We start from the raw sequence: 14,194 nt of genomic DNA, 5'->3' as shown, positions 1-14,194 counted from the left end.
CCACATCTGCTGCTAGTGTGTTTTATCTAGAAGGCTGCAACAACTTTTCACACACCGACCCATTCTGCATTGGTATGGTACTCAGACCCAAGCAGGGCTTTAAGATGGCAACACATTTCTGTTGGCACTGGAAGCAACACACATTTTAATACTGACTGCAGCCAAATCAGGACTTGTAGCAATCATGACTGCATTCAAAAAACGTCCTGTCGCTGTCTGCTCGACCTTTCTCTTTCATCATAATTTTAAAGCTTCAGCATCAGGCTGATTTTGGAGGCATTTAGCAGCAAGGAGCTGTTTCATAGGAACAGACACTTGGAAGAGAAAAAGCTTACTGTTAGAATCATCATATGAGTCTGAGACTAAGTGAAAAAATCGGTTAACAACCACCTTTTGGAAAGATTAACAGATCTAGAAGGGACCTTATTTTTATCCTGTTTCATGTAGGGCTGCCTCATTTAAAAAAAAATACACCCACAAAACCTGACCATCCTTTCTGGTACATGTCTTGTTTCTCTCTTTTTCTTATGGTAAACACTTTGGTGCTGAAAATGTCTCCCATGAATCCTGGTATGATTTCTTATGGTTAATGGCAAGTTCATGTAAACTGGTAATCCCAGAAGGTAGACTTCTCTGGAATACTGGTATGATCCTGTCCCTGTGGAGGTCAGTGAGACCCACCCGAGGCCAACTGTAGCCACAAAGTCAGGATCAGCTGGTGGGAGTGTGCTGCCCGGTGGGAGAAGGAGCAAATTTATTGATGGAATTGTGGTGTTAAGAACAATTTTCCATACAGACAACTGAAGTAGTGAGAACGAATTTAAAGATTAATTTGATGCCTTGAACCTGTCTCTTATTTAAAACCAATGACCCATCTGTCCCTTGGGTAACACCCTGACAAGTATTTAGACCGGTTACATGACAAAAGATGCTAAAATGAATCAGCAGAATCTCTTGAACCAGACAGAGTATTAGAGGTGGTTTCTTGTTCTGTATTTCACATCCATTTTCAATATCGTTCCCATCAGACTAGAGATGTCAAATAAATGACAGGCAGGAGATGAAAAGAAAAAATGAAGCCTGACTATGAGCAAGTGTTAATTAAACCAGGATTTAGAATAATCAAAAAGTTCTCTTTTCATATCTGTTGCATATAAACCTTCATTTAAGAACCACTTTGATTTGATTTATATGGCTATTTGTAATGATTTCTAGTGGATATTTCACTGTGATAAAGTGCCTGAAATGTAATCTCTCCCTGATACAAGCTTTGTCACTTGTAAGTCACCAGCTGCGCTGCTGTGATGCTGCCACTGATATCCTCCACTCACACACAGGACAGGTAGAGGTAGACCTAATTTCAGAGTGTTGTTTGTTTGCCTGCATGCACATCCCCCCAGCATGCATTCCTAGTTCTTATCTAAATAGTTTACAGAAGGAGTTAAACCATTTCACACCAGTCTGTGAGCCTCCTTTGATCTGAGATAGCTACTGTGAATTACTTCATAAGCTTTGTGATCTGTGTATGTCAAGCTATGATAACTCTGGCTTATTGTTATATCATTAAAATGTTTAAGCCCTCAAGATCTGTTAAGCTGGTCTTTTGTTTTGGTCTCCGCAAATTAAATCCCCCTTGAAAAAACAAAATTTAGCAACCAAAGTGGATCATCATACAGAGCATTAAGGCCATAAGTCATAAATTTAGTCACCCATTTCCCTTGTGATTTGTTTTATTTTACAGCTCCTGCATAACTTTGTCTCGCTTGATAAGCTGCCTTATCCAGGACCGTATCTATTTCCTTGCTGGTGTTCGCTGTGTCAGCAGTGTTGGGGAAGACATCACCCGCTGTGACTCTTCAGTGGAAGGTGCTGGCTGGAGTCTTCCTGCAAGTGGCTTCTAGTAAGATTAATTTTTTTCCCTGACCCCCCTCCTACTCCCTGTCTGGACTTCTGAGATCCAAATTCAAACTACAGCAACTGTAAAGTGTGTTTTCTGTAGTTTTACAGCTTGTGTTGAGGTATAACAAGTTGGGAGCTAGACTACAAATACTGTTTTTTACTTCCTGGAACACAGGTACTTTGAGAGTATAATTTAGTGTTATGGGATTAGAGCTTGACATCTCTTAAAAAGGAGTGAACTGATTGACTGATTCCTTTTCTCCCCTGTAAGATGGACTCACAGTACCAGTTGAGTTGAACACTGTGCTCCAGTGAGCAGCATCCCACCATGGATGTGTCTGGGAGCTGTGGTGGGTTGGAGTGAAAAGCTTTACCTAAGCAGGAAAAACCTTAAAACCCTTACCAGGTTAGGAAAGTAAGGGAGACACTAGAACATTGTTCTAATTTTACCAGGACTGTGGCCAGGCCAGGAACAGGAGACAGCCAAACAAGTTTTTTGTTGGGTGCAGTCAGCAGAATTATATCCCCTGGTGTTCTCAATATTGGGAAGACTGAACTGAAGATGTGAGATTTCTGTCAGGGAAATGTCCTAGGGCATTCACAAACCCATCTAATTTGTTTAGCACTTCTAGTTGTGTAGTTTTTGAAACATTGTTGGTGCATTATCTCTTCTCTTGCAAAATAACAACATTGCAGAAAATCAGGTAACTCCAGGAAAAGCTATTAAAACCAGACTTGATAATTTTGACAATTGCAGATTTCCCCCTGTGCTGCAACTGATCTACCTGAAGTGGACTGACTGAAGAGTCAAGGTGCAAGCTTTTAGTAAGTGTTTGAAACAATAAAATGCAAACTGCCTGGATGACAGAAATCAGGAGAATGAATCCAAGAAGAGCATCAAAGGTAAAAAAGTTTCTTGTATGAAAAGATTGGTCACTAGGGGCCAGCCAGAGGGCTGTGGGGGGGAGTGTGCACACACCCATGTGTTTTGCTTGGCTTTTTGGTTAAACGGCAGCCCAGCTTTTATGTTAAGACAATAGACAGAAAAAATAAGTCTGGAAGAGGAAATTTTTGAAGCAATGGAAATGTCTTCCTTGGTAGTGTGTTACCTCCAAACATGCATAAAAATGGTGGCAAGGAAGTTAGAGTAGTCGTGCAATCTGTTACTCTGAAATCTTCATTTGTTTCGTGCTCGGGCTTTAGGCAAGACACTTCATGCTATGACAGCTGTGCCTACAGTCTGTGTTTCCTGTTTGTATAAGCCTTGGATGTAACAGTATCAAACAATACTAAAACAAGAGGAAAAGAATACTCCTGACTCTAGTGCTCATCCCTTAAATCAGAGGGTGCCCTGACTGCAAGTTGTAAGAACAATGAATATGTCTATTTTCAAATGTTTATTCCCTGTGGGCCTGGTGCAGCAGTGGTATAAATTAACTGATTCCAACAGCCAGATTTACAAGGAGAACAGTGGAATTAAGCAAAGGCCTTCTCATAGCCAAAGAAGTGTTAAAACCTTCAGAGAATGACTAAATGATCCATTATGTTTTGGCAACTGAAAACTCATTTCCTACCTGCTGTTCGTTTTGCGGTCTCAATGAACCAATTATTTCAGATAATGTGGGAAGCAGTCCCTTTATGAGAATCCATCAAGAAATCATTATTCCACTACAACCTAGGTACTGTTTTTTTAAACAGAATTGGAGGGTACAGAGTAAAAAAAAATATTTTCCTGCTTTCTTTAGCCACATTTTTGAGGAGATGGGGTGAGGGGAGGGTCTGTTACCACATTCTCCAGAGTGTTTATTGACCAGTTGTCTTGTCTAAGCACAGAGCATTTTATACTACCCCCAGCAATAGCTTACAATCATAGAATCATGGAATTCCATTGCTTTGACTGACCATGATTAGAGGTCAGCTTCATGCTAGTGCAAACTCTGAAAAATAGCAAGTGAGTGTAAAGTCATGTGGGAAAACAAAAAATTATACAGTAAGAAATGTTCTGGAATAGCTTTTTTCTAGATACTCAGAACAGGAGTATGCTGCCTGTGATCCTGGAAGAAATACAACAGCCAAGCTGAGACAGAAAAGGAGAAAATTCAATGGTGAATGCACTTATTCCCAAAATTGTTGTCTAGTAAAGGCAATGCACTCAGGTACATGACTCAGCAAACTGCCCCTCAAGGGCAATGCATAATCCTCTTATTTACAGAAACAGGGACTCCTGGAAGGGCCTTGAAAACAGATTTAAATGTGTTTATACATATGCTGACTCAGAAAGTACTGATCTTAGTACCTGGAATAGGATTTCCTTACACATTTGTTTCTCCTTCTATCAAATGGGCTCTTTTAACAGGAGAGAGAGATGCTCTCTTTTGCTGTAATCAAAGGTATCTTTTAAATTCCTTTACACTGGCAAGACAGCTGTGTCTTGCATCAGATACTGGGAAAGCATACAAATAACACCGAGTTACTGTGGGTAGCTCAGATATAATCTGGCATGAAAGTGGAGACATCCCTCCACAGCATGGCTTAGACCAGGACACATTGGGAGTCCATCGTGCACCCAGGCAGCATACCCAAGGGCTGCTGATATCCCCCACAGTTATATTATGTTTTCCTCAGCAATCAAACTCAGTTCTTCTCAGGGTTTCCTGTCTGGATCCGTAGTTCTCACACATATATTGAGCTAGAACATTATTTTTTAATTATTATTTTTAGTTTATTATTGTATTATTATTTTTTATTTATTATCTTTTTTATTATGATGTTTGTAAAGAGACAGCAATGTCTGTCTGCAGAAGCAGGTAAGGAAATCCGAGTGGTGAGGCACGTATGTCTCGCAGAGCGCTGTGGGGCGTTCAACACACCCCAGCCGTGAATGCAGTCCAGGTCAGTGGCAAACACCTCCCAAAGCTCTTACTAACTGAAGGTGCTGGGATTGCCACCTGAGAGCTGATGCAAAAAATTCATTTTCAGCCCAAACCAGAACAAACCCAATGTGTTGGGATCAACAATACCCACAAAATAGAAATGGTCCTTTCTGGTCTTAATGTGTAGTCTCCTAAGGCATATATATGAGGTGCTTCCCCTAGTTCTGGTGGTGCAAGTTGGTTTTGTGTCATTCTGTAGAAGTGCTGATTTCAGTTGCTGGCAGGACAAGGAGAGCAGTGTAATGTCCCAGGACACCTTAGGCACAAACTGTTCTCTGGAGTACAAGGGAGTTAATACATCTGAAGCAACAAGGCATTGACCTCAGGCCTGTCATTGTGTACAGCCTCGAAGGGTCCTCACCAGCTGTCTCCTACACCTGGCTGCCCTTTGCCAGCAGAAGAAACTTGTCTTTATTGCTGAGAGGCGAATGTATAGGTTGGGTTTGTACAGTTGTATTCCAAAAACAAGGGCAGGCACTGTCTATAACTGCTTGAAGTTATCACTCAGGATAAGCAGTTATACTGGGCTCTGCATTACCTCTGAGTAAGCAGTGGGTGTCCAGCTCACCTAAATACTTCCACTTGGGTGGAAAATACTACTCAGAGTCTGCTGGGGCCTCACAGCAGTGATACTAGCATCTCCTGATTGCAGAGATGAGTGTGGTAACTTGTTCAGTCAGAGATGTTAGGCAATCTCTGTGTTTGGCCTTAGCCATCAGGGCTTCATAAGCCAGCATCTTTTTATTTCAAGAAGAGCATTCCTCATAAATCAGTTATTTCCTAGAGGACCCAGGAAAAATACAATATTATCTCAATTAAGCAAAAGTGTTTGTCTGCAGATCTATCACTCCACATGGAACAGGATGACAGCCAGATCAATGTTTAGTCTGGTAAATCAGACCAGTCATTCAAAGAGGCTTCACCTCGATGACAAGCCTGTTCTCCCACCAGCGTCATTCTCAGTTTGTGGCTGGGGAAAGGCAGGAGGTGTGTGTGTGACAATTAACTATTACTGATTAGCCACCCATGTTCTTTTTGTTTATCTAATCTAGCATGAAGAATGTTGGGTATCTGATCCACAGACAAGCCAAACAAGCCATTCCAGAATTGCCGGAATGCTGCACAAAAGGATGGTGTGATGTTAAATGCCTGTTTTTTCCCTTCTTGGCAAGTCAGTCCGGTACAAAAATGGGAGAAGGAAGGATGAACATATATAATGCAATTTCAGAGAGCAGGTGGATAGGTTTCTCAACACAGACTGCAAACCCCTGTGCCATTTTACCATGTCGTTATGGTAATGGCAGATTTATGCGAGCAGTACTTGCTGGCTTTTGCCAAAAGCACACACTGCCTAAATTGAGACTGTTGCTGTAGCGCTCATCATTTAAGGTGCATTAGAGACACTGTAAGAAGAGAAATGTGGAGAGGGACACTGGGATGCTATTAGTGAGTTGCATATGAAATTAAATGGGAAATGAGCAAAAAGCCATCTCATCATAGTACAGAACTTCTGTCTCTATGTGACAATAATATCCGTCTTCCATTTGCACTTGGCATGTTGGTAATTTGCACAGCACTGAGGGGCATTATTCATTCAGCATGGCTAATATTATTTATAGCATTTTGAGAGAGCAATTTAATTGCCCATACACAGCAACATCTCTCCATGACATATCCCCCACACAGAGACCCAAATAGCACAAATGGTGTCATGCTCTGCCAATGGCCTCTGCTATCGGTTTTCTCCAGGAAAGCAGCATTAAAATATATGAAGGTATATATGTAATATGTTATTGACAGGGAGGGAAGGAGCAAGAAAAGAGAGGAAGGGAAAGGAACAGGGAAGGAGGGAGGGAGGGGGGAAGAAAAGAGGGAAGGAGGGAAGAAGGGAGGGAGGGATGGGGGAAAGGCAAAGGGAAAGGCAAGAAGGAAGGAAAGGAAGGACACTGAGGACAGACAGAAGGAAAATTGGAAGCACAGATGGTAGGAAGGGCAGAAGAGTACAAGGAAGGAAAGACGGATGGAAGAACAGATGTATGAAATGGTAGACTGATAGATAAAGGAACTAACGATGGAGGGGATGCATGGAATGTGGGGTGGAAGAACAGAAGGAAGTTAGGACAGAAGAAGAGATGGAAGGATGGAGGGAAACAAGCAGAGAAAGACAGAAGTAAAGATGGATGGACAGAAGGAAGGATGGACAAAAGAAAGGAATGATGGATGATCTTTAAGGTCTCTTCTAACCTAAACTATTCTATGAATCAGTGAATTAATCTTTGAGGTTTAAGAGAGAGCAAGAATAACCTTGTTGCTTTGGCACTGAACCTGCCTCTGGAGAGCCAAGTTTAGTTCACAGCTCAGCCACAGGCTAAAATATTGGACATGACATGTCACCCTTTCCCCTTCTGTAACAAGAGATTATTACTTCAGTACTTCACTCTGGTGAGAAAAGACAGAATCCATTAACCTCCATGTGTTCTCTGACACTCTGATCACAAAGGTCATATATAAATTACAGTATAAAGGTAACCAGTTATTTAGTTAGTCTGAGTTAAGTCCTCATGAAATATTCATACTAAAATGAGCACTTGGCATTGGATCTGGTATTAGCACTTCAGAGAAATTAAGAGCTCCTTTATTTAACATTTGTTCCTTTGTGTTTGGTTGTGTCAAAGGTGCATTGTAGTTGTATGTCTCATCCATAATTCTCTAGAATCACAATTTATTGGGATTTTAATAACACCCCAGTCCTACAGATACTTTGCAATCTGTCAGCGAACACAACAGAAAGTGTTTAGAAACTGTATGCTAAGTTTGCAGTTGTCAGAAAGCAGCCTGCAGGGAGAAATGTATCACAGGTGAGAGGAAGCACCCTGAGGCTCTTACCCCAAAAACCCCACTAGCAACAGTTTGGGGAGGGGAGGTTCCTCCCCATAGGTGTTTAAGCAGATTACTGTTTCCTGGCAAAGGGCAGTACTGACTCAGGCTCGAGTTTATCTATTTTCCTTTCAAGTACTACAGAGAGAAAAATAAAGTGATAGCATTTGCTAGCATCTTTATTATAATAATGAGATTTTATATAGGAGTCACCATGTATTTCATGGAAGTGTTTTTCACCCCTGGTAACAACCCTGCTCCCAATTTTGTTAGGTTTGGGGTTTTCTTTTTTCTCTGTGCTGTTACTAAGAAAATGAGAATGAACCCCTAAATAAAAAAACACAAACCAACACCACACCAAACCAAACCAACCAACCAACCAACAACCAAAACCACAACCAACCAACCCCCGAACAAACAGACAAACCCCCCAAGGAAACACAGATATCCAGAGGGCTGGGCATCAGCCTGTTCCGGCTCTGCCTCACGCCCAGAGATCAGAAGCTATTTCAATCTTCAACTATCTACAGCAGTTTACACTAAATCAAACACAGCTATATGATGGAGTGCCACAAAAATGATCAGGGGATTGGACCACCTGTGCTGTGAGGACAGGCTGAGGGAGCTGGGTTTTTTGGCCTGGAGAAGAGGAAGCTCCAGGGTGACCTGGTAACAGCCTACCAGTACCTGAAAAGGGCCTACAGGAAGGATGGAGAGAAATTGTTTACAAAGTCCTGCAGTGACAGGATGAGGGGCAATGGCTTCAAACTACAGAAGGGCAAATTTAGATTGGATATCAGGAAGAAGTTCTATGTTATGAAGGTGGTGGAACACTGGAACAGGTTGCCTGGAGAGGTGGTTGGGGGCCTCCTCCATGGAGGTATTCAACATAAGACTCGACGAGGCCCTGGGCAACCTGGTGTAGTTGGGGGTGTCCCTGCTGACTGCAGGGAGGTCAGACTAGATGACCTTTGGAGGTCCCTTCTGGCCTGGACCATTCTATTCTAGTCTATATACTTTGTGCATAATTCCTCCCCCTCCACCTCCTTCACTAAAGAAAAAGATGGCAGTGCCCCCCCCAAAGTCTGGGGAAGTTCTGAAGACGTTCTGAGCCTTGTATGAGAAACATGCAAAGATTTACAAGGGCAAATTGTATTTCTACCTGTGAGGATGTAAAGAGCAGACATCTTCAATTTTCCACACATTGGCACTCAGGTTAAACACCTGTGTTCGTCCTGATTTCATCAGAACCATTAGCCACTCACCATGTGACCTATAGCATGTTCAGCTACATTGTCTTTTCCAGGTAGATGATTTTCCAATGAAAACCAATCAAGTCTCTAGCCAGAATCATTGTTTTCATTCCCTGTGGATTTCAATGTGTTGTAATCATACTGTGTCACTGAAAGCCCCATTCATGGGGCTGCACACCATAGGACTGTAGAGCAACTCCTCTTTGAGTAAAAAGACAATCTCTGAAGATACATCATGCAAAGACTGAAATGATTAATGTGAAAAGATAAATATCCCAACACTTATTATTTTTTACAACTTTCTAAGTGTTTGATGCTTCAGTCATGACAATTTAATGCTTGGAAGTAGAGGGACTGATGAACACATCAGACCAGAGTCTAGGTTCCAGGGACTGCTATATGGAAAACACCAACATGAAGGAATTGTCTACCTACTTTTAAAATTCTTCTTGGTCTATATTGGAGTGGGGAGGTGTTTTTAAACAAAATCTCTTTGCTGTAACTATTCAACCAACAGAATTTAGTGATCATTCCATATACTGGAGTTTCCCAAGGGAAGAAAATGACCACACAAGAGCCAAGGCAAATTAAAGAAGTATTCTGGCTGTTGGTGCTGCAGCATGTGCACTTAGGACTGCTCTTACCTTCCTGTGTGCCCTGCACACCAGTGTGACTTCTTGGCCATTATTGCTGTTTTCCTCAAACCAGGAAAAGTTGGTGCATGAAATACAGCTGCTGCCAAAGGCACAGTGAGCAGTACCTTGTCAGCACATGGAATGCTTATGATTTACTTTAACAGAAGCAGTAAAAGTACCTAGAGCACTTACCTGTGCAATACCCACCTCACCCAATGAAAACAATGAGACAGAAAGAATTTGATGGGAAGAATAAAAACCACACACATAGAAAAAAGAGTCTTGATCAAGAGTTTCTTACTGCTCTCCCTCAAAAGCACTTTAATCAGTACCTACTGTCCACTTGTTCACAAGTCTTAGTGATACACAGACCACACACTACAAGTTGCCAAGGAAACCGGATTCACTTATGATGCTACACATTTGCTGTTTCAATCTGCTTATTTTTCTCCACCCATGTTCACCTTAAAGTCGCTATTGTCCTTCATGGTCTAATTCCCATGATAGCACTGCCATCCAGGACATGGAAATGGATTTGCCACCTAAATCAAAGCTTGAGCCACTCTCACTTTTAAAGCAAGACATGAAAAATGATCTTCAAAATTACACTTGTCAGTATGTTACTTCAGGGTGCCTTTTTTTTTCACACTGATTGCCAAAATACTAAATGGCAGATATATTTGAAGTGCATATGCACAACACTCCTCAACTGGGCTGACTCTAGAACTGAGAATATGCAAGCAAAGTTTTTTGAAAGCAAATCCTCTTGCCACTTGCTTGATTCATGAGTCTCAACATCTTGGGCACTGGCTACACAATCACAGTCCCTTTCAATTCAGTGGGAGTTTTTATTATTACCTCAGCAAAGCTGGAATTTCAACTGCATTTTAGGGAGGTTGCCAGCTCTGTATCTAAAGTCAATCATAGTTAGATTAATTGTCCCAGGGCAGCTGAACTGCTGAGACACCTGAGTTTGTGCTAGCTGGAATGACAACTCATAGTTTTGGTGAAGTCTCCAGGCAGCACAAATTCCAACTGCTCCATAGTTTGTACAAGGACAGCTTTTGAATCCCAGGGGTTTGGTGAGTATCATGAAAAGGGTTCCAGATGTAAATCTTATTCCTGATTATTTTTTTCCTCCCAGTTGGTCACAGCTCTGTGCATAATTTGAAAAGTCTCAAAGTGATGACCTTTGAATGATAGTCAAGTGAGCTAGTAGAGCTGAGGGAGATTGTTTTGCCCATCAGTGTAACTGTCAGAATAGTTTTGTTGATCTCCCAGTGTGTTTTCATTTCTTTTTCCCAACCACAGCACTTTTACCTGACTGAACTTTACAGCAGGTTCTTTCCAACCCATGTGATGTGTCTTAGTCAGGATAGATTGTGACCTCTTTGAGGGTTATCATATAACTTGGGCTGATCTTAATAAAGAACAATAAAATAGATTCTGGGAAAGTGCCAAATAAGACACTATAGCAATTGGTTTAATTCCATCCCAAGCAAAGCCTGTATTAATCTCACAGGAAAATATCTGCCATTGTCTTCCATGTGTTACTATGAGTTCATTCTGTCACCAGTCTCGATGCTGCCTAGAAAATACCAGAATGCACATCCACACATACCCTTCAAAACTCAGACCTGACTGTTGATTAATAAAAGAAAAAAAGAGGAGTTTGCAGTGAAAGAAAAAGCATCTTTGTTGACAGCAATAAAATGTAACTTGTCACCAGAGCTGATATGCTGTATTAATGGCTCTTTGGTGAAAACACAGAGCAGGGTGCTATAAATATTGATGGAAGCACGCTGCTTTTGGAAATCGGTGGGGAGTGAAACTTTTTAAGGTGAATACAAAATTTTCTTCAAGTGTTTCTCCAACTTGAAACTCAAATACCCTCTTTTAACTGGAAGCCATGACATTCACAACCACAACCAATTTTTGCTGCTAATGCAGCAGACAGAGCAGGGAAAAGTATTACCACCTAGAAGTGATAGGCACAGCTGTCAAAATCTGTAATAACAAAACTGAGGGAGAGATCTCCAAATGAGCTGGAGTGTTAATGTATGTTGTAGTATATTGAAGCTCTTTCTATTTTTTTTGGGGTATGTAAATGTCTTGATGCTCACAGTGACAGCTTGGTTGCCATGGTTACTTGTGAGCCAGCCTCTACCTCAATTTGAGGAGCCAGACTATGTTTTCTCCTCTGTACTGGATATGTCCACATGGGCATTCCTGTAAATATCTCGGCAAAGGCTGGGGGGTCAAGTGTCACAAACCAGCATCCACTGCCCAGTCCATGTTCACTAGGAAAAGGCTATAACAGCATTCCTGATAGTTCTACAGACACAACAAAAGATATCAACCCACTCTCAGCAGCCTTTAAAAATTGCTTAAAATTTCTTTTTACACAGCAAAATGTTCTTTTGAGGAAGGTGGGGCTAGATAGACTCTAAACACTGAAGTCTCATTCCAGAGCTCCCAGGCCTATTTGCCACTTCCTGTGCCCATCAAAGGGCTGCTTCCCTACTGAGAGCTGAAATCGGTCCATTCCAGTACATGCTCTGGCATGAGAGGTAATCAGGCCTTGATGAAAAAGTGCATGTGCCAATAAAAAAGGCAAGTAATTTTAAATCCAAAGCAGAGGGAACTAAAAAGGTAAAGCATGTCCACAAGTAGTATCAGCTGTTCCTGCAAAGGGGCTAGATTAAAAAACCCCTGATTTTAGGTAGGATCTAAAGCAACAAGGCCTTTTCAACAGTCTGCTGTGCAGGGGCTGCATTAGGAGAGAATAAGGGAGACCTCCTCTTGGAGACCTCCTCTTACAGTACTGCATGGGCACAAGTATAAGTATTTCTACCTCAAGAAAGAAGGGCAACAAGCTTCAGGTGTGGATGGGCATTAGCTATATGCAGGGGACTTTCTGACCTATCTGTACTGAGGAGTACAGCTAGCAGAAATAAAAAATCATAAAGCTGGAACAGGCTTGATGTGTAAGGGGATTCCATACCAAACAAAAGGAGAAATACAGACTCTAAGACAAATGTACTTGAGAGACAGCAAAGATTGGCTATGTATCATGTTAGCTTTACTGCACTGAGGAGAGAGGAACCTGAGGAAGATAAACACCAGCTACTCCACCTCATGCTTTAGCTATAGTAACTCACATAATTTATGCTTAACACTAATATGACACTATATGTTATACAGCACATACACAGCACGAGAGAGACATGAACAAATAAGCACTCTTACATCACAGAAGAGTTTGGAGCCATGGTCTAGACCGTTCCAAGGTGGTAACAAGAACGACTATAAGCAGGTGTCAAGGAGGTTTGAAAGAGACAGTGTCATAGTTTGACGGAAATCTAAATGTCATCTCCCTCTGAGAAAAAAAATCTATTTAGAATACTGGGAAACAAAATCCAATTCTAGTATGTAAGTGGAAAAATCCAGTTATTTTAGTCTCTGTGCATATCACAAAGTGTTTGTTGGCTAAATGAGGTGTTTGTCATTACTAGTATAAATGGTAAGGTTTTGTTTAATTGCAAGAGAAATAGTGCAAGTGAGTGCAAGAGGAAAATTGCAAGTGAAAAAGCAGCATTTACAGAACAGCAACTGTGAGGAAAAAGAGCACAGGTCCAAAAAGCCCGTGAGGTTTTTGAACTTTGTCTTCAGGCAACATTAGTGGAATACTTATTCAGGACCTAATCCCCAAATCCAGATTTTCAAAAGTTGGTGTGGTAGAAGAACAAAAGACCTGAATTTTAACTGGCATGTACTTTAAAGAAGGGTTTGACTGCAAAGATGTAACACGGGGGAAAATGCTGGAAAACAAACTCCTTGACCTACTTCCATAAAAGAGAAAACAGTCACAATGCATCATTTTAAAATGCAGGAATATTTCAACAAAGACTTCCTTCTACCTGCAAGCTACCCTCAATCCAGCTCTTGAGCTAGGTGCTCTAAATCCTGGCAGTGCCATGTTGTACACAACTATGGTACTCAGATAAACGAATCAGGGCAGTTTATTCAGACAAAAGCTGTGCCCCACATTTGCAGGACTATGGTAGACATGAGAATTTGATCCAGAGGTGAATAAATAACAAAACTTGCATGAGCAGAACAATGCCTTTAGCCAGTGGCAGCAAGGACAGAACACAAGACAGTTTTCAAACTGCCTTGCAGTTTGAAACAGCAGCCAGGAGCTAGAGCTAACTGCCCCAGGATTTTATCACCTGGTTTGTCAGACTTTTGACATGCGCTTTAATCAGATTCATGATGGGCAAGGACCAAGCATACCAAGTAGAAAAACTAACAGAGTCAGAACCACTAATTAATGTGCCAAATTATTTAAATCCTAAATGTTTGCTTGCATTAGATTTAATGGTTTGGGAGACAGGATGATCCCTGTCCAGCAAGGCCCCCTCCCTTCTACTGACTTTCAGTCCCTAATTGAAGGATTATTTCTTGAAACCTCCGCACAATTCTTCTTTCAACCATAATTTCCTTTGCTCTTCCTTGACCATGAGGCTTGGATTTCTTTAACAGGCCTACTTTCCAGCACTTTTCTGTCCATGTGAGTCCAAACCATATGGGCTCA

General features: G+C 41.4%; 1 long non-coding RNA gene across 1 annotated transcript in view; it reads left to right on the top strand.

Moving 5' to 3' along the window:
- Positions 1-14,194, top strand: part of LOC137448592 (uncharacterized) — a 77,034-nt gene that overhangs the window by 50,719 nt on the left and 12,121 nt on the right. The window contains exons 2-3 of the long non-coding RNA XR_010989149.1: positions 1,742-1,900; positions 2,657-2,802. This is a non-coding gene — a long non-coding RNA (uncharacterized lncRNA). The remainder of the gene's footprint in view (positions 1-1,741; positions 1,901-2,656; positions 2,803-14,194) is intronic.

Source organism: Melanerpes formicivorus, unplaced genomic scaffold (genome assembly GCF_026170545.1).
Source record: "Melanerpes formicivorus ecotype bairdi unplaced genomic scaffold, bMelFor1.0.p_v2 SCAF_25, whole genome shotgun sequence".
Taxonomy (NCBI): Eukaryota; Metazoa; Chordata; class Aves; order Piciformes; family Picidae; genus Melanerpes; species Melanerpes formicivorus.
This window is presented reverse-complemented; position numbering and strand designations above follow the sequence as displayed.